Source organism: Pipistrellus kuhlii, unplaced genomic scaffold (assembly GCF_014108245.1).
Source record: "Pipistrellus kuhlii isolate mPipKuh1 unplaced genomic scaffold, mPipKuh1.p scaffold_m20_p_13, whole genome shotgun sequence".
In the NCBI taxonomy this organism is placed as follows: domain Eukaryota; kingdom Metazoa; phylum Chordata; class Mammalia; order Chiroptera; family Vespertilionidae; genus Pipistrellus; species Pipistrellus kuhlii.
Window position 1 is genome coordinate 14,565,334 of NW_023425438.1, and position 22,844 is coordinate 14,588,177.

A 22,844-nucleotide genomic window follows, 5' to 3' on the forward strand; every position below is an offset into this window, starting at 1 on the left:
TGCTGGGAAGGAGTTTAAAGAATTTCATAGAAAGGTTAAGAATTGTACCTGGAAAAACTGTAATGAGCAAGAAGTACTGAGGAGTTTGAAGAGACAGAGAAGGCAGATTGTTTGGGGGAGGAACAAGAAAAGAACAGGAAAGTCTGAACAAAAATATTTAAAGGCAATTTATAAGAAAGTATGTCTTGCTAGATGATACAAAATATAAACTACTGTCATCCTAACAAAAATCTTAGGAATAGTCTACCTTATTCATCACCAAAAATATAATTTTGGCATTATATATTTTGTTTTTGCTTGTTTTCTTGTATGGAAAACATCTTGAAGAGAGCTTTAAGGGCAGAAAACACACTACCCTAAAGATTAAGGCCAATTTGCCCTCTTTCTCACAATAATTACATTATGAAAAGATGCAGGTGGTTAAACTGAATGGCATGCATGGTTAAAAGTGGGCCAGGGAAGAACTGTGGGAGGGCTCCAAGGCATATCTTATAAAAAAACAATATATTTTGTCAACTAATGAGTTAGTGAACTGGTAAGTACAGGTAAAAACAAGGTCATAAGGAAGCCAAGGTTTATGGGTCTGGACCCCTATGATCCATTGACTGTTCTATTCCAAGTTCACATGTGTATACCTTTCAAATGAAAGTCGCTGAGTGGTCAGTTAAGGATAGAAGAGAATATGAATAGATGAATGAAAAGTCATCAGTACTACCACTGGCAAAATTTTGAAGTATATGTCCACTGATTTTGAATCTAAGATCATATTAACTTGTGGAAAATGGTCAAAGAACCTTCAACAGTTTGGAAATTAATGCTATTTCAATCTTATGTAAGTTTGTTCAAGAAGGTTCACCATGTAATTTTAAGTCTAAAACAAACCCAAGTGAATACTTTCCATGAATAAATTAGGGAGTACATTCATAAAAGAATTGCTACTTAACATGTGATTATCTCATTTTAATGATGCTCAAATTAAAGCAATTAAACAATTTACCAGAGGAAAAGAATCTAAAAGGTCCTGTTAATTGTTGACCATAATAGAAGAAATGTTTGTTTTTAAAAAAAACAAAAAACACAACCCCGCCCCCCCACAGGATCTACATATTTTGTTTAAATTCCTCTCATGTTTTAATCTAACAAAAGCAATAATGGTAACATAAGTAGTAACATCAATTCTTAATCATAATTGAAAAGACAGTACAAAATGTCTACTCCTTCCTACTTAACCATCTGGAACATGTTAAAAACTCCCTAAAAGCATGAGAAATCTGCAAGTATAATTACACTCTGGGACTATTAGCATGACATGCTTCAATAAATACTTCTAATAAGATCTGCTGATATAATAATTGGCACTAAAACGAATGCATTTTCATTATGTGGGTATTTGTTCCTACTGGCTAAATAATTGAAAAAACTGGTAAGTTGTCCCTTGAATAGAAACAAACAAACAAAAAACACCCCGCAAGGGCAAGTTGTGACAAGTTGCAGAAATAAAACAGAAGGGACAAGCAAAGAGCAAAAATCTGCAAATGCCTGAGTTCAATTCATATTTTCTCTCTCTCGCTTTCTCCCCTTCTTCCTCTCTTCCTGCAGCCCCCAAACTTGGCTTAACTATCTGTGTTCTTGTCAAAAGTGATCTGGTTGGGGTGAAGAAAACGTTATATCAAATCTTGAGTTGGTTAAAAGCTAGTTTGCTAAAGGTCTTCAGATCAAATCCTAAGGAAAAATATTCAAAATTTACTCTATTCTTGCCAGGGCCGGTTTGGCTCAGTGGACAGAGCGTCGGCCTACGGACTGAAGGGTCCCAGGTTTGATTCCAGGCAAGGGCATATACCTTGGTTTCGGGCACATCCCCAGTAGGGGGTGTGCAAGAGGCAGCTGATCGATGATTCTCTCTCATTGATGTTTCTAACTCTCTATCCCTCTCTTTCCTCTCTGTGAAAAATCAATAAAATATATATATTTTTAAAAATTTACTCTATTCTTGATGGGGAGGTGAACATTTAGCTACTTAAGTTGGAAAGGTTTAACAAAGGAATGGACCCAACCAGCTAAGATCTTCAGGAAGATTGCGTTGGTAGCTGAGCAATGGAGGCAAGAGGGCTTCTGTGACCATTTAATGCCAGCTCAGTGAGCAGTGGGACTTACGTAGTAACAGTTGGGCTGAATGAGATACTGGAATAAATCAATAAGAATTGGGGGTAATAAAAAAACCCACAAAACAAGAGGCCAAATTGTCTGCATGTATGAATTATAAAAGTAAGGCACGTTTACTGTACAAGTGTAGAAAACCACCCAGAAGTGTTCCATCTAGAACTAATGCAAAGATTTGTATATTTATTATTCTATAAATACAGATATGGTACCATGGTGTACATATTTAGAACATCTTTTTTCCCCCACTAAAGTTATATATAACCTCTCATGTTATTAAATAGTCTTCTACATAGCTTGTATTGACTATAAAATATTTCTGTGTGTGTGTGTATGTGTCATAGTTTTTAAGCAATGCAGTAAGTAGTACAGGACTATGGACTGTTTCTTTATGCTGTTAAAAACAAAACTATGATGAGGCATTTTTCTGGCTGAAATTTTGTTTACTTTCAGGATTACAGTCTCTAAGTAAGCTCCTACAAGCACCGAGTTTCCTGGCATGAGAGATGGTGTAGACATTAATGCCACTTAGTCAAGACCAAGTATGCAGGCGATAACAGATGTGTGAGGGGGAGGCTAATGAATTCAGTTATGTACACATTAATAATGAATATGACGTCCACGTAGATAAGTCCAGCTGACTTCCAAAGAAGTGGGATAAAAAGGTTTTTGGGATCCCTGGTAGTAGAGTAGATGAGATGACCAAGGAAAAGTGAGAAGAGAAGAGAATAAATTACCACAAAGACAATCCAATATTTAAGGAAGGGAACAATTAAACCTGGAATGTCAATTTAAAAGAAAGAGATAGCCCGGCCAGCATGGCTCAGTGGTTGAGCGCTGACTTATGAACCAGGAGATCACAGTTCGATTCCCAGTCAGGACACACGCCTGGGTTGCAGGCCTGATCCCCAGTGTGGGGCGTGCAGGAGGCAGTGGATCAATGATTCTCTTTCATCACTGATGTTTCTATCTCTCGCTCTCTCCTTCTCCCTTCCTCTCTGAAATCAATTTTTTTAAAAAATTTTTTTTAAAGAGAGAGAAAATGAGTCAAGGTAAAAGGAGAAAACCAGCAAAAGTTGAGGGTAGATCATAATGTCCACTTTCAATAATTGTTTTGAACATGCTCAATCACAATCCCTTTAAAACAAAACAAACTCTTAAAAAGTACCTAAAGGTAGTCAAGAGTCCCTGCAAAATAAATCCCAATAAAGCACAAATACTTCCCTACAAATATACCAGGAATTCAATATGCCTCACCACCAGCACAATCATTGATCTCACAGGCTCTGATGCCCAGCGTGTCTACCATTCTTCCCCAACTTCATGCCATCACAGAGTATACTGGTATCCTAAGATTTATTATCTTCAGACATTTCAACTCCATTTTACAAACTTTCCTAAGTATCTTTTCCAGAATTAATTTTTATAAACTTGATTTCATTTTCTCCTTACTTTTTGTACCCTCTGCTTACCCTTTAAGGATTAACAGTAGTACAAATCATTGTATATTCAATAACTAGCCATAAAAATCAATGTCCTACAGAGCAATGAAAATGAATTTTAGAAATTTAAAAGTAGGTCTTAGGACAAAAACAAAAAAAGTAATATCTTAAGAAAACATATACAAAATACCTTTTTTGTTGTTGATAATCCTTACCCAAGGATATTTTTTTCCCATTGATTTTTAAAGAGAGTGGAAGGGAGGGAGAGAGTGAGAGAGAAACATCCATGTGAGAAAGACACATTAACTGGTTGTCTTTGGTATTGCTCTAACTACTGAGAAACCAGTCAGGGCTATCCCATTTTTTATAAAGTTCAAAAATAAGCAATCAATAAACTATATTATTTAGTTACAGATTTACATATAGTAAAACTTATAAATAAATAAAAATAACTTAGAAAATTCAGTATAGTGTTTACACTTGGGGAGAGACAAAAGGGATGAGGTGAAAAAGGCTTATACAAGGAGTTTCCATTATATTCCTAAATTTCATTTCTTAGGTTGGGCATACATAATACTGCTTAACATATTAAATAAAACTTTAAAAAGTTACATTTTGGTGAAGGACAATAAATTTTTAGTGAATGAATTAAGGAGATTATAGAATAGTGCTTTATGGAGTATAACTCAAGTATTTCAAATAATTCTACCTGTTTTCTTATTTATTACTCAAGATAAATTGTCTTGATCACCTAGAGAACTATTGTTCAAGAAACTACTAGTTATCCCTGGCCAGCTGGCTCAGTTAGTTAGAGCGTTGCCCCAATACACTGAGGCTGCAGGTTGATCTCCAATGAATACATAAATAAATGAAACCACAAAGCGATGTTTCTCTCAAATCAGTTATTAAAAAACCACTGCTAGTTATTACTTTCTTACTTGAAAAGAATTTAGTTTATTTAAAACGTTTATCGGTAACCATTCAGTAAATTATAATTAATATAACTGACAGCTACACTGAAATCCCAGTGTGCTCTTCCTGAATTTTAATTATAGTGGATATTTTTTTGAAATTACATATGTAGTAACAAGGAATAATTAAGAGGGAAAGACATAACCCTTCTAAGCAAGATTAAAGTGCATACAAAGGAAGGAAGACTTGTATTCTGACCTCTAGGGTAAAGGTGGAGTAACGAAGATTTGTTTTCCAGAGAATGATCTCCAGAGGAATCCCAATTAATAAAACTGTCAGGAAAAGGCCTGGCATTAAGATGTTCAGGAATTAATGGGCAATGGACCTAAATAGAACATTTTCAAAAGAAGACAGAAGGAAGGCCAAAAGGCACATGAAAACATGCTCAAAGTCACTAATTGTCCGAGAGATGCAAATCAAAACAACAATGCGGTACCATCTCACACCTGTCAGAATGGCCAACATCAACAAATCAACAAACGACAAGTGTTGGCGAGGTTGCGGAGAAAAAGGAACCCTCGTGCACTGCTGGTGGGAATGCAGACTGGTGCAACCACTGTGGAGAACAGTGTGGAGTTTCCTCAAAAAACTGAAAATGGAACTCCCATTTGACCCAGTAATCCCACTTCTAGGAATATATCCCAAGAAACTAGAAACACCAATCAGAAAGGATATATGCACCCCTATGTTCATAGCAGCACAATCTACAATAGCCAGAATTTGGAAACAGCCTAAGTGTCCATCAGCAGATGATTGGATCCAAAAACTATGGTACATCTACACAATGGAATACTATGCTGCCATAAAAAAGAAGGAATTCTCATCATTTGCAGCAACCTGGATGGAATTGGAGAACATCATGCTGAGTGAAATAAGCCAATCAATGAAAGAGAAACACCACATGACCTCACTCATTTGTGGATAATAAAGAGCATTATAAACTGATGAACCAAAAGATAGATATAGAGACAGTATATCAACAAGTAGACTGTCAAATTACAGCGGGGAGGGGAGGAAGATCTGGGGGAGATAATAGATCAACCAAAGGACTTTTATACATGCATATAAGTACAACCAATGGACACAAAACTCTGGGGAGGGAGGGGATATGTGGGAGGGAGGAAGGAGGGCAAAAAAAAATCAATAAAATATATCAATATTAAAAAATATGTGCTACTTAGTGGCAGGTGGCAAAGAAAAAAAAGAAAAAAAAAGAAAAGTAGGTTATACATGGTGGATGCTCAATAAATGTTGGATAAAAGATAAAAAAAAAAAGATGTTCAGGAATTATTAACCATTTATATGCCATAAGCATCTATAGACAGAAGCAGCAGACCTTTTTTAATTAAATTCAAAATACCATGGCAGTTAACTGTTTAAATCCTTTTCTCCCAGCATTGTTAAAAATGTAGCTTCATTGACTGATTATAAATATTTTAAATACTTCATTCTCTATTAACTTTGTAAGTGACAAATCTTAACAATAGCAGGTATTATTTGTATTTTAAGATGGTAACACGTACTGAAACCTTGAAAACAGACTATTTGGATATAAAATCAGTGTGACTTGATGAAAACTAAAGTTCTGAATATATATGCAATTTTCTTTCAGTAATTCAAGTTCTCTGCATACCATACATACTGTTATATCTACAATATAAAAAAGAGATTTACCATGGAAGCAGTAACAGTAAGAGGCAATACGGTTTAGAGAACACAAATTAGAATGGGGCTTGAGCAGCAGACACTGGATGCAATGCTATCACTGAGAGAAGCAAGAGGAGAGAAGCTAACGCACAATGATAATAGTAAGAGTATGTGGTTCTGAACCAAGGAACATCCCAATTAATGCCCTGGTGAGGCTCTAGGAAAAACAAAGTAATGAAAACAAAGGCATACACAGTGTGATGACAATATAAAGAACAACAAATGGGAAATAGATCATCTCAATGCTGTCCTCAAGAAGTGACCAATGCTTTGGTGGATTTTTGAGACTGACAGTCTAAAGAAGGGAATGGGGAATGAGAAAAGAAAGGTAAATTATATGACTAACTGAAGCTACAGATTCAGGTCACCAGGGCTCCAATTTAAATAGCAGGACTAAGGCTGTTTAAAAATGATAACCATACATTAACTAGAGGCCTGGTGCATGGATTCGTGCACATTGAAAGTAAATTAATTAGAAGGTGGCCAGCAGAGTGCGACTGGGTGAGATGGGCCAGACATGCTCTGAAGCCAACCTCCCATGGTCCTTCCCCAGTCAGCCACACCTGGGGCACTGCAGGGGCTTGAAGGGTGTCTACGGAGTGAGCAAGTTCCCCCTGACAGGTGGGGTCCCTTAGCCTGGCCTGTGGGGATTGGGCCAAAATCAGCAGTCGGATATCCTTCTGGCAATCTGGGACCGCTGGCTCCTAACCACTCATCTGCCTGCCTGCCTGATCACCCCTAACTGCCTTCCCCTGCTGGCCTGATCTCTCCTGCCTCTGCCTGCCTGATTGCCCCTAACTGTCCTCTCCTGCCAGCCTAATCTCACCCCTAACTGCCCTCCCCTGCCGGCGTGATCTTGCCCCCAACTGCCCTTCCCTGCTGGCCTGATCTTGACTCCAACTGCCTTAAAACCCCTCCTCAGACCCTCCTTAGGTTCTGCCTTCAGTTAACCCAGATTAGGTTCTGATTGGTTGGTTTCTATGCCAATCAGTATCAAAAGCTCTGCCTCCTAGGCAGCCATTGGCTCCTTGCAGTTCATCCAGATTTGGTTCTGATTGGTCAGTTTCTATGCCAGTCAGCATCTCCAGGCCTATCTCCGGGCCTGATCAGAAAGGTGGGGCTAATCAGCAGCCCCTGGGGAGGCCTGAAGAAAAAGAGAGGCATGCTGCTGACCAGGCCTGGAGAGAGAGAGGCAAGGGCTGATCAACAGCTGCCATGGAGGATCAGACTCTGCTTCTCTCTCCAGGACTCTCTGGGCCTGATCCGCAGCACCCTCAGCAGTCAGTGCTGGGTCGCCACGCCCGCATTGACAGCAGGACTGACTTCCGGTGTTCAGTGGAGCCTTTGGCCGTTATGGTCACTGCCTTTATATATATGATAGATAAGCAGGTAAAAGGGCTGTGTACAAGTTATAAAATAATCCAGATTAACAAAGTTTTATTTTAAGACTTTTTATTTCAGCCATACCTAAGCCTACAATTTGGGATTCCCCATTGGTCTCACTTTGTAAACATTTCAAATCATATACACAAGAGTTTAAATCGGACATCCTCTATAAATCCTTCCCAGAAAATAGTCTTAAATACCTCCCATTTTGAAATTCTACAGTTTTCATTTTCATAGTAGATACTAATTACACATTTGGTGGTTAAATATGATTTACTAGAAATTTGATATGTCTGACTCATCAAATATTGAGTTTTATAAAGTTTATAATGAAAGTATTCTAGTTATACAAGTAGAATAAAATTCCTTAATAAGAAGTATCGGATAAATGGATATTAGAATACAGTGCCTTTTACCATATGGAATATCTACTGAGTATGCATTACTCGTCATATTCTACCTGCCCACCTTCTATATTCCCACATCACTATCAAAATTAACCTCATTCTTATAGTATCAGAATCCGCTATTGACTGGCTTCATTCTGAAAATTTCTAGTGGGGATTGAGCTTGCAACCTGGGCTTGTGCTCTGACTGGTAATTAACTGTGGCCTCCTGGTTCATGAGTCCATGCTCAACCACTGAGCCACGCCAGCTGGGCCATTTCATCTTCTTTAAGTGAACAATCCACATGGAGCAAGGCCTTCAATGAAAATATAAAACTTAACATATGAAATATTGAATTGATATAATGGCTTAAATTTCTGAAAGATTATAATTATGATTGCTTTAAGTCTGTTGAGCTATAACATGTATTTGCTTACTACTTATACTACTAAGAAGAAAACTTTAAAACACTTAAAACTTACAAAAACTTTTTATACTTAAAATTTTTTCCCCCCAATGTAAGAGTAAACACAGTAGAGGAACCTGATTTATCAAGAGGGAAAATAACGAACAATTACACAATTCTGTAGAGATTAATTTATAAGATTTCATAAATCCTCTTCATAGTAAGCTCATATCATAATTTACAATGTAGACCTTTTGTATAAGCTTCTCTTAGGATTTCTCTGATCTAAAATGGGTCCCTGGGGAACCAGCAAGAAGAAATTCTATGATTATCTTCTGATGCAATGAAGGGAGAGGTCTTTCTAACACTAAACTTAAGGAAAATAATGACTCTTCCTTGCGTGTCATGGCAACATCTCTATCATGAATATGAAAGCAAAATGCTTATAATTTCTGGTGTATTTCTTTTGTCTTTTTATTTAAACAACATCTAATTTTCTTAAGGAAGTTTCTTCTCCTTAAGTTATGAAATCATATATTAAGCCTTTTTATAATGAATTCTAAATTACAGTTTGTCCAGTTCACAAAAGAAAAACATTTAAACACATTTATATAACCTACTTATGCAATGTGGATTCTGGATTCTTCAACGTTCTTCTTACAAATTATTTAAGGACTGTCAATATATTATCATGTTTAGTTGAATAGCTACACATTTACCAGGAAATAAAGCAAATATCTGGATCCGAGTCTACAGTCATCCTTACAAGCCTAATCTATCTTCTAAATTCTTAAAAAATATATATATTTTATTGTTTTTTTACAGAGAGGAAGGGAGATAGAGTTAGAAACATCGATAAGAAAGAAACATCGATATGCTGCCTCCTGCACACCTCCTACTGGGATGTGCCAGCAACCAAGGTACATGCCCTTGACTGGAATCGAACCTGGGACCCTTCAGTCTGCAGGCTGATGCTCTATCCACTGAGCCATACCGATCAGGGCTATCTTCTAAATTCTTACTTGTATTTATCAGAGAATGGAGCATTTACAGAAAATTGCAAAGATATCAGTAGCAGAGTTAAACTAGAATCTAGATTTTTCGGCATTTCTTTAGTTTTTTAAGTCCTACTTAGAGCTAAAGATATATTGGGCGAGGCATTTAAGGTACACTTCATATTTGAATGCTTCTATGCAAGATAGCAGGAAATCAGATTCCCAGGATTTGCCACTAACCTGCTTTTGTAACATCAGGTATATTTACAACTTCTTAGAAACTCAGTTTTTGCCATGTGTAAAATAAAGATGTTGGCGCTCACTTCCAGTCAAAATACTTACGTAACTCTACATTTATGTGAGTATACGAATGAGTAACAGAATTAGAGCAAGTCCATGTGAGACTATGAACACAGGTATGTATGTAGAAATAGAAAATGGTAATGTAAAAAACCACGATGTTTACATTTGAAGTTTCCTTTTACAGTTTAGGTTTAAACTTTGATTTAAAAGTGCTTAGTAAGCCCAGCACTTTCATCTAAATCCCCTGCATCCTCCTTTCATCCTGCCATTTTCTAATGTCCACAAGGAATATAACCTAAGAGTATGCTTGCTTTCCTCCCAAAATAATAATTCCCGTACCTGGTCTAAGATGAACTGATCCAGTCCAATGTAGATCAGGAGATAGCAAACTTTTCTGCACAGATCTAGATAGTAAAAATTTAGGTTTTGCAAGCTATATGGTTTCTGTAGCAACTATTCAACTCTGCTTTTGGACTGTAAAAGCAGCCATAGACTATACATAATAAACTAATGAGCACGGTAGCTGCATTCTAATAAAACTTTATTTAAAACAAAACAAAAGAGGGTACAAGCAAGTCTACATCACACACACACACACACACACACAAAAAAAGATCGTATAAATCACCTATAAGCTAAGGTGGCAGAGTTTCAGAGTAGAAAATCATCACAAAGAAAACAATTATAAGTTATTTAAAAATTCTCAGAGTCCTTTCAGCGTAATATAAGAGAGAACATAACATAAAAGAAAGTACCAACACACGTATTCAATATATACTAGGTGTTTAATAAATTCAGATTTCCTTTCCCATTTCAACAGTGGCGTCCCTTAAAATAGGATCTGCCTCCAAGCCTTCCTTCCAGAAACCGCTGCTTCTGGCCTTCAGACAAGAGCCAGTCTTTGTTTCTTCTTGATCGTGGCCAATATGCTCCGGGTAGCACTGTACCAAATGTTAGTCCTCCTGTATTCCTCTCCCCCCCATTACTCCAAAGCTGCAACTTCACCACCTTTTCCTCCTGAGCCTCAGACATCGGTATTCCTATCACGCAGTACTGGCCGGGGGAAGGTGGTGAGGAAATAGGAAGAGAAAGAAGAGGACAGAGAGAGGGTGGGTTCAGGTGGAGGACAGGTGAGTGTGTAGCATAACCTCCCTTTTCCTGACTCTAACAAAAGAGCCAGGTGCTAACTTACTGTTCATCATTTAAATGAAGATGTTGTCTACTCACTGGGAACAAAGAACGCTTCATTTCAGGAAAAGTGTTCCCTAATGAAAGAACTCAATTCTAACAGGGGGGAAAAACAAAACAAAACAGCACTGTAAGCTTTATTCTTATGCTTTTATCTAGATCACTTTGCCTCCAGCTGTGAAACTGACATGTTTTTAAAGCTCCAAGGAGCCTTTACTAGTAACCATGGTTATGGCTACAAAACAGTACAAGAAAAGTAGGAGAGGACAGCAATTTGAGGAGAAAAACAGTGTTTCTGATTTTCATCAAATGAAGCAATAGTGACGAGGCTGGGCAAGGGCCTTAAGATTATTACTTCTCTGCCGGGACCGGTTTGGCTCAATGGATAGAGCGTCAGCTTGGGGACTGAAGGGTCCCGGGTTCGATTCCGGTCAAGGGCATGTACCTTGGTTGCGGGCATATCCCCAGTAGGGGGTGTGCAAGAGGCAGCTGATCAGTGATTCTATCTCATCGATGTTTCTAACTCTCTATCTCTCTCCCTTCCTCTCTGTATAAAAATCAATAAAAAATATATTAAAAAATAAATAAAAAGATTATTACTTCTCTCCTGAGCCACTGAAGTAATGCTTGATCTTTCAGCCCCACTGGTCTAGTACCTCAATGGATAATTTTACCTTACCCAATAGTGACCTGCAAAATCTAACTTAGCCACTTACAACGAACAGTATCTTATAAACTCATCTAATATTCTTGCCAAGCAGCCAGTGAATTTGTTTTCCAGCAGTGCAGCTTACTTGGAAAAAATAAATAAATAAGAGCATAAGGTTGGAAGTATATGAATCCAAGCCTAAGAAGGTACCTACAGTTTTACTAAAATGCCACTCAAGTACTTTTCACAACCTTTATTGGTAAAAGCAGGTTTTCATAAAAAATCCTCTTTTCAAACCTCCTCAGTTATGAAATAACAAATCACATATAGTGCCTATCATGTTTCAGGCACTGTATAGGATGCTGAATACTTCACAATAAAGAAAACAGACAAAAGTCATGCCTTTATGGAGCTTACAATCTAATGTAGGAGACATTAAATACACAATTACAAATTGTGTTAATGTGCTATGAAGGAAAAATACTAAAGATATTTACTGGGATGTCAAGAAAAGCTTCCTTGATATACAAAGGAGATACCGTTGTGATTAACCTACCCCGTTTCCCCGAAAATAAGACAGTGTCTTATATTAATTTTTTCTCCCAAAGTTGCGCTAGGTCTTATTTTCAGGGGATGTCTTATCTTTCCATGCGCTAGGTCTTATTTTCGGAGGATGTCTTATTTTCGGGGAAACACGGTAGTTATTAATAATAGGAAAGAAGCAGTGTATCCAGACATGATGAGCATGGTCCTCTGGGTGGCTTCACCAGGAAGCTGCAACTTCACACAACCCAGGGAACACCAGTCCCCTCCCTGCAGATCACTGGGGAAAGGGATCAGACAGAGGAGAAGACGGGCATCCGCGCAGTGAAGTCTGGGGGATGTAGGGAGAGTCTCGTCTGTCAGTCTGACCTGGGAACAAAGGTCATGGGCCAGGAGGGTGGACACCACTGTAAGATGGTAAGCTTTTAGGAATACGTAATCCCCACACTGTTACTGAATAAGACTTAGTTTACCAGGCTTAAGACTGACACTCTTCATCCAGTTACCATGTGGCCAGGGTTCATCAAAAGGAAGACATGACTTATAAAAAAAAAAAAAAAAAAATGAACAAGCTACATATTCTTTGAACATCTGAATAAGGATGAGTAAACTGTAATCCCATTACTGATTTGCTGATATTTAGTTTATGTGAGAATTCTAAAGGAATACTTATTGGCCCATTATAAAACAGCATCACTTTAAAAGTAACAAGTGGACTTCCGGTTCAAGATGGCAGACTGAGCCCATCCAATTTGCTGCTCCTTGTTAAACATCTCATGTCAGGTGAGCCTGGGAGCGTAGACGAGACACAGAACAACTGAAAAACCACCAAAGGCAGCCAGTACAACTCTGACAGTAAACAGTAAATGCTGGCCACAGCAGATAAATTCCTTCTTGCTCAGGGAGGGACAGGCCCCAGTTTACTAGCCTTGTCTCTCCATGGAGCCGGATAAAGAAAAAAGGGGCTCCACCTCCCACTTACCACAGCAAGTGGGAAGCCAACCCACAGAGCCCTGTGGCCAGGAAGAAAGTCACTGGGGAAATCAATGCTTTCTAACGAATACTGACCTTGCCCTGGAGGTTAAGTAGGTTGGGCAAAGTTCCATGAACCAAAAAATTGCCAGTTCAATTCCCAGTCAGGGCATATGCCCAGATTTAAGGTTTGATCCCTGGTAGGGGGTGTGCAGGAGACAGCTGATCAATTTTTCGTTCTCATGTAGATGTTTCTTGCTTTCTCTCTCTCTCCCTCTTCCTTTCTCTATAAAAAAAATTAAAAATAAAAATATTTAAAGAATACTGACCTTTATAGAATTTCACCAGTTTACCAAGATGTTACAAGCATCCAAACTACCTAAAGTGGTTCGATGCTCAACCCCAGACTTGCAAAAATCGGATTTTTGTGAGGTTTAGACTGCATGTAAGCTGGGCCCCGAAGGGATTTTGTATATATTCAAATTGGACAACCAATGATTTAGACCTTTGTTTAAAAATACCGTGAAGAAGAATAGCCAAGAATCACCAGCTAATTAATAAAAACTAGGAGAGGCACCAAGGTGAAAAAGCAGGGGTACAAAGATTCAAAAAAAAAAAAAAGAATAACCAAAATAAATAGAATGTCTTAACTTTAATTGGTATCTTCAGAGAGATTCAAGAGGTCAATGTATCCACGAAACAAGAAAAATCTGTTCATAAAAATATCACAATCAATGAATAAGAGAATTTTTAGAAAATAAAAACAAAACATATTTTCAAAAATTGGGGTCCTGGATTAAATTCTGGAACAGAAAAAGGACATTAAGTGGAAAACTGATGGAATACAAATAAAATTTACATACAATAAAATGAGCCTAATTTAAATATACAACAGAATAGACTTTGACAAAGGAAAACACCTTTGTAACCACCACCACAAATAATACATACTCAAGATTCAGGTAAAATATCATCTACTTGGCAAAGCCCTATCCAACTCAACCTCTAAGCCTAATATGCAAAGTGTCCCCTTGGGAGTTTAATCAACCAGGAGTTCAATTGCTCGCTATGACATATGCTGATCACAAGGGGGCGGCGCGGAACGAAGGAAAGCCCTGGCCGGAGACCGCCAGCTGCTAGGGATCCTACTTGTGCACGATTTTTGTGCACTGGGCCTCTAGTATAAAATAATTCATTTAGGTATATTGTTCTGAACCACTATTCAAACAATTCAGTTGAACTGTCATGTAAATTCAATTAAAAATTCATCTTTTTGTCATCTAAAGCTTTCATTTACATTCTGAATTCTGAATGTTAAACATTAATTCTCAAAAATACTGGTCAACTGCTTGGTAAAATGCTTGCTGTTTCTTAAAAAGGAATCTGTACATGTTTATCTATCTAGCAATCATTTAATTTATGATGTTTCTCCATTTTATAAGCAATGCAGAATTAGTTTTTGCACAACTACTGGCAACAAATTGTTTTTTTTAAAAACCTCTTCTTAGTTTATTTCAAATAAATTTCATAAACCTAATTTACCACTAAAGATGTGTTTTATTTTATTAAAAGGCTGCTTCAGTTTATTGCTAAACAAAATAACGGGTGAACCTGGGTTTGAGGGAGGTGGGTGGAGAAGTACAGAAAAACAGCACAACCTTTAACTAGCGATGCCCCATCTTCAGATGGCCACCTTCCATAGCCTTCAGGATAAGGAGGTCTGTAACTGTAACCCAGCTCTTTAAGAGAGTGAAACAAACAAACAAAAATGTCCTTATTAGAGCCTATAAGCCTCTTTTCATGAAACATAGCTATTAGCTGACCAAAGGGAATTTTTAAAAACACACATACAGCCGAAACCGGTTTGGCTCAGTGGTAGAGCGTCGGTCTGCGGACTGAAAGGTCCCGGGTTCGATTCCGGTCAAGGGCATGTACCTTGGTTGCGGGCACATCCCCAGTAGTGGGTGTGCAAGAGGCAGCTGGTTGATGTTTCTCTATCATCGATGTTTCTAGCTCTCTATCTCTCTCCCTTCCTTTCTGTAAAAAATCAATAAAATGTGTTATAAAAACAAAAAACAAAAAAACACACACACACATAGTTGGGATAAATCACATTTTCCCTAAATTGTTTCCACCTCATCTCTCAATAGGCAAGTATTCTTTTGGTAACCAACTTTATCAGTAATCTTTCTCAAACTCAGAGACTATTATTAAAAAAAAAAAAAAAAAAAAGTTCATTGCAGAGAACAGCGATTACTCATTAAACCATCGTAAGACTTAACAGATTTTCCCAACTGTCCCAGGCCTAGGACTTCTTGAAGTAACTAAGCCATATTTTTTTCCTCCCCATTTTAAAAATTAATTAAAAAATAACTTAAAAATTATGAGTTAGCTGTCTCTTAAACCTAGAGACATATTTACTAGAAAAAGCTTATTTGATAAATAGTGTGCTAAATGCCCTGCCTCCATTTTATCTCAAGTAACCTATGTAAAGTCATAGCGAAGTAATTCTGTAACAGGCGTGGGGGTTGGGGAAAGGAAGGAGTAATTTTATCTGAGGGTCACAAATTCAGCAAATAGGACCAATAAAATCGACAAGTAATTCAAAGTGAAATGAGTCATAAATAGACTGCCTGCAGATCAAGAGGTATATACAATTTAAAAAGAAACACACAAGAAGCTGTTACAATGCATTTTATTCTTTGGTTGCTGGCTACACACTAAATTAATTCTTAGTCTCTGAGTGACTACATTGTGTTTGTAAAGGAGCAAATGCAACTGGACTCTGGATTATTTAAATATTAAGACAACTTCCAAAATCAAAATCACAAATGAAAACTGGTATTTAAACGTTTAACTTCTAGCCGGCACATTAAGACAAACAAACGAAATAAAAGCCTAAGGATTAGAGTGGAGGAATTAAAAAAAAAAAATGGTTTAAGGAGAGATACAAAACCTAGCAAAGACAGACTCCAGGGCTAGAATGCCTGGATTCAAATCCCAGCTTGACCACATGCCGGCTACATAACCTTGGGCAAGTTCATGTCTTCCTTTGGAGCCCTTGAGAGGATCTGATAGGTCAATGTGTGTTCATGCACAGAAGAGAGCCAGATAAATAGGAAGCACTACAGAATAAGTCTGTCCTTTGTAGGCAATATGATTTTCTACACAGAAAACACAATAGATTAAGGAAATTACTAGAAATGGTATTTCAGCAGGGTTGCTAAATAAACATAATTCAACTGTGTTCTTATAAGCCAACAAAGAGAAAATGTAAATTTCTGGACCTCTTTCTTATGGAAACTTTCAAAACATCTTAGAGAATAAAAAAAAGAATTAGAGCACTACCATCAACTCCAACACCACAACTGTCTAGCTCATGGTCAACCTTGTTTCATTCCATCCCCTGCCTTCCCTCTATTCTATAAAATAAAGGAGCAGACCCCAGACATAGGCATCTATCAACCTTTCAGTATAGATTTCTAAAAGATGACTCTTTTTTCATATATCCACATACTGCTATAACAATAATTTCTTAATATCAAGTATCCAGTCAAGTGTTAAAATTTTCCTAATTATTTAATAAATGTTTATTAAAATCTGGACCCAAATACAGTTCAAACATTACTATAATCTCAAATTTTCTCCTTCATTTATCTTTTTCCCCCCTTTCCCTGTAATTAATTTGTTGTAAAAGCAAAGTTGTGTTTCTCAAAGACTTCCCCAAAACCTAGATTTTTGCTGACTGTATCCCAAAGGTTATCATTTCATTTGTTTCCCTGTCTTCCATGTTTCCTGTAAACAAGGAGTTAGAACTAGAGGCTTGATCTGATTCAGTTCAATTTTTTTTTGGCAAGAATGCCTCACAAGTGATTATGTGAATTTTCACTAAGAGAAACCTAACGCCTGGTTGTCTTTCTTTGATGTTAGCAATCACTGGTGATTTTTGCTTGGGTCCAGGAATTCATTACAAAACAGTGATGTTTTTGCACAGCTGGCGTGGTTCAGTAGTTGAGCATCGACCTATGAACCAGGAAGTCAGGGTTGCTTTCCTATCAGGTCACATTCTTGGGCTCCATCCCCCGGAAGGGGGCGTGCAGCAGGCAGCCAATCCATGATTCTCAGTATTGCGTTTCTATCTTTTCTCTCTCCCTCTCCCCTCCTATCTGAAATCAATAAAAACATGTATTTTCACAAAACGATGATGCTCTATGTATCACTCCTTCTTCATTTGTTAACGAGAATACCCCTGAAAAAAAGAAACTTCCTTCCCTTCAAGCATAGTTATAGTTTCTTAGCATACTCCAAAGAAAACTAGTTGAGTTGTTTTAAAGTATCATTATGAACTTACAGATTTAAACATGTGATGTGACTGGTTATGCTGTAGCGATACTTGCCAATGCTCATCTTTGGCCAGCCACAGTCCATTCAGAAAAGCACTTTAGTTGCTAGTATTTTGCCATGCCTTATTAGAATTTGGTAACTTCCTTACAAGGTGTTCAAGGACCCAGAAACAGAGTAAGCTTTAGCCATAAGTCACATTTCCATACAACTAGTTTCTTTCTTATCTTTATATCTATTAAATTAAAAATTCCTATCTCTTTATTATATATCAGCTATGTTATACATTCTGGATTTTATAACTAAACATGGATCCAGAATTGTAGCAGTATTTCTCACAGAAGTCTACTTTTAGCATTTCATTGACTGCTCCTCAAAAAGCATATCCCACTTAAAATTCAATGTTGAATGCTTAAATTTTGAGAGATTGGCTCAAAAAGATTCCTAATCTATTCTCTGCTGGCATTTTTGCTCTGAAAGTATTTCTTAGTGTTCTATTTTAAAATTTGGATATTTTTTTTAACATGTACAATAAAAATGCAGATTTATCTTTGATAAATTAATAAGCTCATCAAGTGTGGGGAAATGACCAAACTCTTAGAAACTGGATTATTTTGTACCATAATTCAGACTTTTTATAAAATCCTCATACCTCATCTTTAACATTAAAACTCATGATACTGTGAATATGAACTAAGTTCTGACTATTTGAAATACTAAACATATTTGCTAAGTCATGTCCCTCTGAGATCAGAAACATGGAATTATCAATAATATTTATTTTGCTAAAAAAATTAACAAACATGTAAGCCCTGTCATACTACACAGCTAGCAAATGTCACTGTGGAAAGCAGGGTCCTATATGTACTCGCTGACCATTTCTTCACAATGCTCTAAAAAACACATGGCTTTAGTGGCCAAAAATTGCTTGCTTCCACAATTCTTACTTTTTTCTTCAACAATTAATCACAATGAGAATCACACCACATTAGAAATGCCAGTTCTTCTCTCTGAGAATAGAGGGATATGAATTGATACCCTGGAGCAATTTCTTTTACTCATAGACCAAGTGTACCTTCCCTGCAGTTAAAGTGACGGGGCTTGGATCAGAGTAAATAATGCAACTTTTCCAGGCAACAATGGCTTAAAAAAACAATCAACTACTACCAACAACAAAGCAAAGCCATGACCAAATATCCTTCTGCAGCAGAGTGAATTTCCCAGTGGTAACAGTCACACATCTATATGAAGTGCTGGTATGTCCTCTGCACATCAGTGCTTTCCTCAAACTGAAAAACAAAAATTCTGCTAGCTTGCACACATGACAATGATCACTTTTCCAGATGATATGCCTTTGATAAGGGATTTTTGCCAAAAGCTCGTTTTACTTTCCCTCCAAGCATAATAATTGTCATTAACTTTGAAACTGGTTTTACAAGCTTCTGAGTAGTAGTGTGAGTTGACCTGTTTGCTGCTATGAGAAAAATAACTGTGACTGGTACTTCAGTAGTATGGTCTTCTGTCTTGAACAACATTCTTTAATTTCACACTGAAAAGCATTTTATGTGATCATAGTTATTACATTTTTTCATCATAAGTCTGAAAAATAATTATTATTGAAAAGGAAACTAAGACAGAAATCGTAATTCAACTCTCCAGGGTAGCATGAAAATATAAAAACTGAAATATGTGCTCTTTTCATCACACCACAGAGAAAACTATAGCAAGAGAATACCTATTTCCTTAGTACACCTGGTTGAAATTTATTTTCAAAGGTTTTCTTGAATCCAAATAAAATATTCCTAAAAGGCACCACTTTAACTTAATGTAAACTATATTTCAAGACATAACTTACAAATGTTTCTGGCCCTAAATTATGTTCTGATTTTGTTTTGTTTTCATATCCCCTCCCCTCAAAAAAAACAAAAAATTCCATACTCTCAAAATCTAAAGACTTCTCAAAAAATTTACAAGAAAATATTGTCAAAAGGTATTATATAAAATTTCTGAGCACAAAATTGCAAAATTTTCACTTTTCTTAATTTTTAAAAGGAAGAATGACAAATATTAATAGGATATCACTCTGTGAAAGCTTGCAAATGAGTGGATAGAGAGAGAAGAAATTGATGAATTAGAAATCCCTAATTAAAGATTTAAGCAACCTAATTTGTCTATGTGGCAGTTTAACAAATCCTATATAATAAAAGGCTAATATACAAATCGACTGAATGGCAGAACAATGGGTCGCTATGACATGCATTGACCACCAGGGTGCAGACACTCAATGCAGGAGCGCTGGTCAGCCAGAAGCCAGGCTCATAGCTGGTGAGCGCAGCGGCAGTGGTGGGAGTTTCTCCCATCTCTGCAGCAGCACTAAGGATATCTTAAGCCAGCAGTAGGACATCCTCCAAGGGCTCCCAGACTGTAAGAGGATGCAGGCTGGGCTGAAGGACTCCCCAGAGTGCACGAATTCTGTGCACTGAGCCTCTAGTAGAATTATAAGTAGACCAATCAGTCAGTAAATTCAACTGATCAAACTTCCTACACCTTAATCTTAACTTTTGTTGAAAAGTGAATACAGAACTTAACTATATTACTCAGAAAGGGGTTCTAAATTATGATTTTATGTGTTCATTTTATAATTGCTGTTAAATCGTCTTCAGATTAGTGTATTTAGCCTCCCTAGCCCCAGAGTAAACATTCTGAATGAAAGATGTTTTCAATTTCATTCATAATGAAGTTATAGAATAATTTATATTCTTTCACATATCTAAAATCATTCTTTGTGCCGAGACCGGTTTGGCTCAATGGATAGAGCGTTGGCTTGGGGACTGAAAGGTCCCGGGTTCGATTCCGGTCAAGGGCATGTACCTTGGTTGCGGGCATATCCCCAGTAGGGGGTGTGCAAGAGGCAGCTGGTCAATGACTCTCTCTCTCATCGATGTTTCTAGCTCTCTATCTCTCTCCCTTCCTCTCTGTACAAAATCAATAAAAAATATATATATATATTAAAAATAAGTAAATAAATAAATAAATAAAATGTTTAAAATCATTCTTTGCAAAGCTGAGACATTCTAATGCTGTTAAATGAAAGTAAGAAGGAAAGATATTTTTTAAATTAAGAGAAATGGTTCTGATAATAAGATAAATTACATATTTAATCATCATTACCATTTGATTCAAAATGACATCAAAAAATTTTAGAAGAGTACAGATTTATCTACTAGCTGCCAGAGTTCTAAAACTTCTCAACAAAGCAAGCTAACTTTTTTATCTGCTATTTGATTCGAGATAACCTTTCTTTGGCAAAAATTGCTCAAATTATGCCACCCCTTTCTAGAAGGTAATCCATTTTTTTTTAAACTGGAACAGTCTTAGAATTTTCCAATATCATGAATTTTTATTACTTTAGAATTTACTACTTTATATGGTCTTCCAAAATAGAACAAAATGAAATTAATAATCCCAGTAATAAGTGATACATATTTGTCAGATTTTTATCTTTTCTATATTCCAGCATTTTAATTTATAAACCTCTATAATTTATACAAAGAACCAACCAACTTGGACCTATCCCCTGAAATAATTATCTTTCCATACCTTCTGCATATTTGTAAAAATATAATTAAAAAAAAAATACTTGTTTTTTACATGAACACCTAACTACCCTGTTTGGAATTTATATGTATTTTAGAAAAATAAGAACATGATGTTTCCTTTGATTGTTTTCAATTATCTTATGTAGTCTTCCGAGTGGGAACCCACCCCGTAATTTGGAAGTAGCGCTTGACTCTTTACATAGCTCCATTTTCTGGTGCAAGTGAAACAAACCCATCAAATCCCAAAAGCCCGACAGGCGCAGTCTATGGGGAGGAAAAGTGACACTTCCTGGAGAACAGAGAATCCTTAACAACAAATGAGAAGAATAGGTTTCCAAACCAAACTAAGGGACAATCGCTAAGATCTCTTGCGTCATGTGAGCAGCAGGCTCTATGAGAGTGCTGAATTCAGTTGCTCCTCTCAGAGGGTCATGCCATAAATAAAACCATTACTAAACTGGCACTGATTTATTTCAGTTCTTCTAACACAGTTTACTGAGTCATAATCTGCACTCAGTATAAACCTTAATTTCATATAATGGACCCTATTTCCTAATTATAAAGATTACCTCCTTTTAAAATCTGGGTCTTTTCTCAGTTTCGGGGGAAAGTAAGCTGGGGAGAGAGGTAAATTCTCCAAAAGCTAACCATTCTAACATAAAAATTTAAACCTCTGAAATATTGATATAAAAACTTTTATTTTATTTATAAAAATGACTGCCAAGGAGTCAAATTAAAATGAAATGATGCCTCAAATACCTTAGAAAGCAGACATTTCTAAATGTTAGTGTCTTCATTTGGAAGCAAAAATTTCTACTGCACGATCTTGCCTGATGGTCCTTGATTTTCTCATCAGTCGGTTCCAGTTACATTTCCATTAGTGTGGATAGATCTAAAGTAGGAGAAAGAAGACATAATTAGTCTACTAAAAATATTACAGATTAAATTTAGATATTGTGACACATCGTTGTTTCCCTACAAGCAAACAAAGAACCTTATACAGATGCTTTAGCTCTTAAAGAGATGTCAAATCCCATTCTTGTCCCTACTCAAGATTTTAAAAATTGAAATTAAAGATCAAAGGCAGGGGGGGGAAAAACCCAGAAAGTTGATAAGAGGTAATTAGTTACTGGCTTTAAAACAGATCCCCAAAGAAGGTATGCAGCAAATTGGTATTTGCCTGGCACTGGTATTCCAAGGAGACAAGGGGCGAGCGACTATCAGCTCACTCTTCGGAGTTGCTGACATCATCTCAGCAACTGTAGCCTCAGTACTCAGTCTGAGGTAACATGGAAAAGGAGGAAGAAACAGGGTTTCCAGCAGATCACTTCTATGGTAAGGGAACACCCAATATGATGGCTGCTATTCATTCCCGGGCCATTGGCAGTGGGATAAGACAAACTGGATTTTACTAAACTAATGGTAGTGCTGTATCTTCCCACTCTACCTCAAAGCTAATGCCAAACAGTGGGGTGTTTGTAGATATAAGAGAATGCTTAAGAAATGTAAGGCCTACCTGCTTTCATTAGTTAAAGTTCAACTGCTTTAGGCTTTATTTACCACCCAGGGTTACTATTATTCCCTTTAGATCACAAAGACACCGTGGATCAGGCTCCAGGAAAAAAAAAAAAATCATTGTACCACAGGTCAATTCAGAAATCTTGCTAGTTAATTCTCCCCGTGCTCTCACCCTTGTCACCCTTGGACTTTGTTCAAAACACAAACCATTCTGGCCAGCTACCCTCTCTCCTATTTTCATGCCCACAATGTTCTCTGTGCTTTCTCAGTCACTCA

The 22,844-nt window shown here is 37.0% G+C and overlaps 1 protein-coding gene across 2 annotated transcripts in view; it reads right to left on the reverse strand.

Moving 5' to 3' along the window:
* The window catches only part of NCOA1 (nuclear receptor coactivator 1), a 99,784-nt gene extending 77,848 nt beyond the window's left edge, over nucleotides 1-21,936 (reverse strand). The window contains exon 1 of one of the 2 annotated variants that reach the window (XM_045580647.1): nucleotides 21,810-21,936. The gene's annotated coding sequence lies outside the window, so the exon portion shown is untranslated. Of the gene's footprint in view, nucleotides 1-9,695; nucleotides 9,740-21,809 lie in introns of those variants that run through there. The other variant, XM_036435040.2, reaches the window with a different exon arrangement.
* Nucleotides 21,937-22,844: the final 908 nt, after the last annotated feature.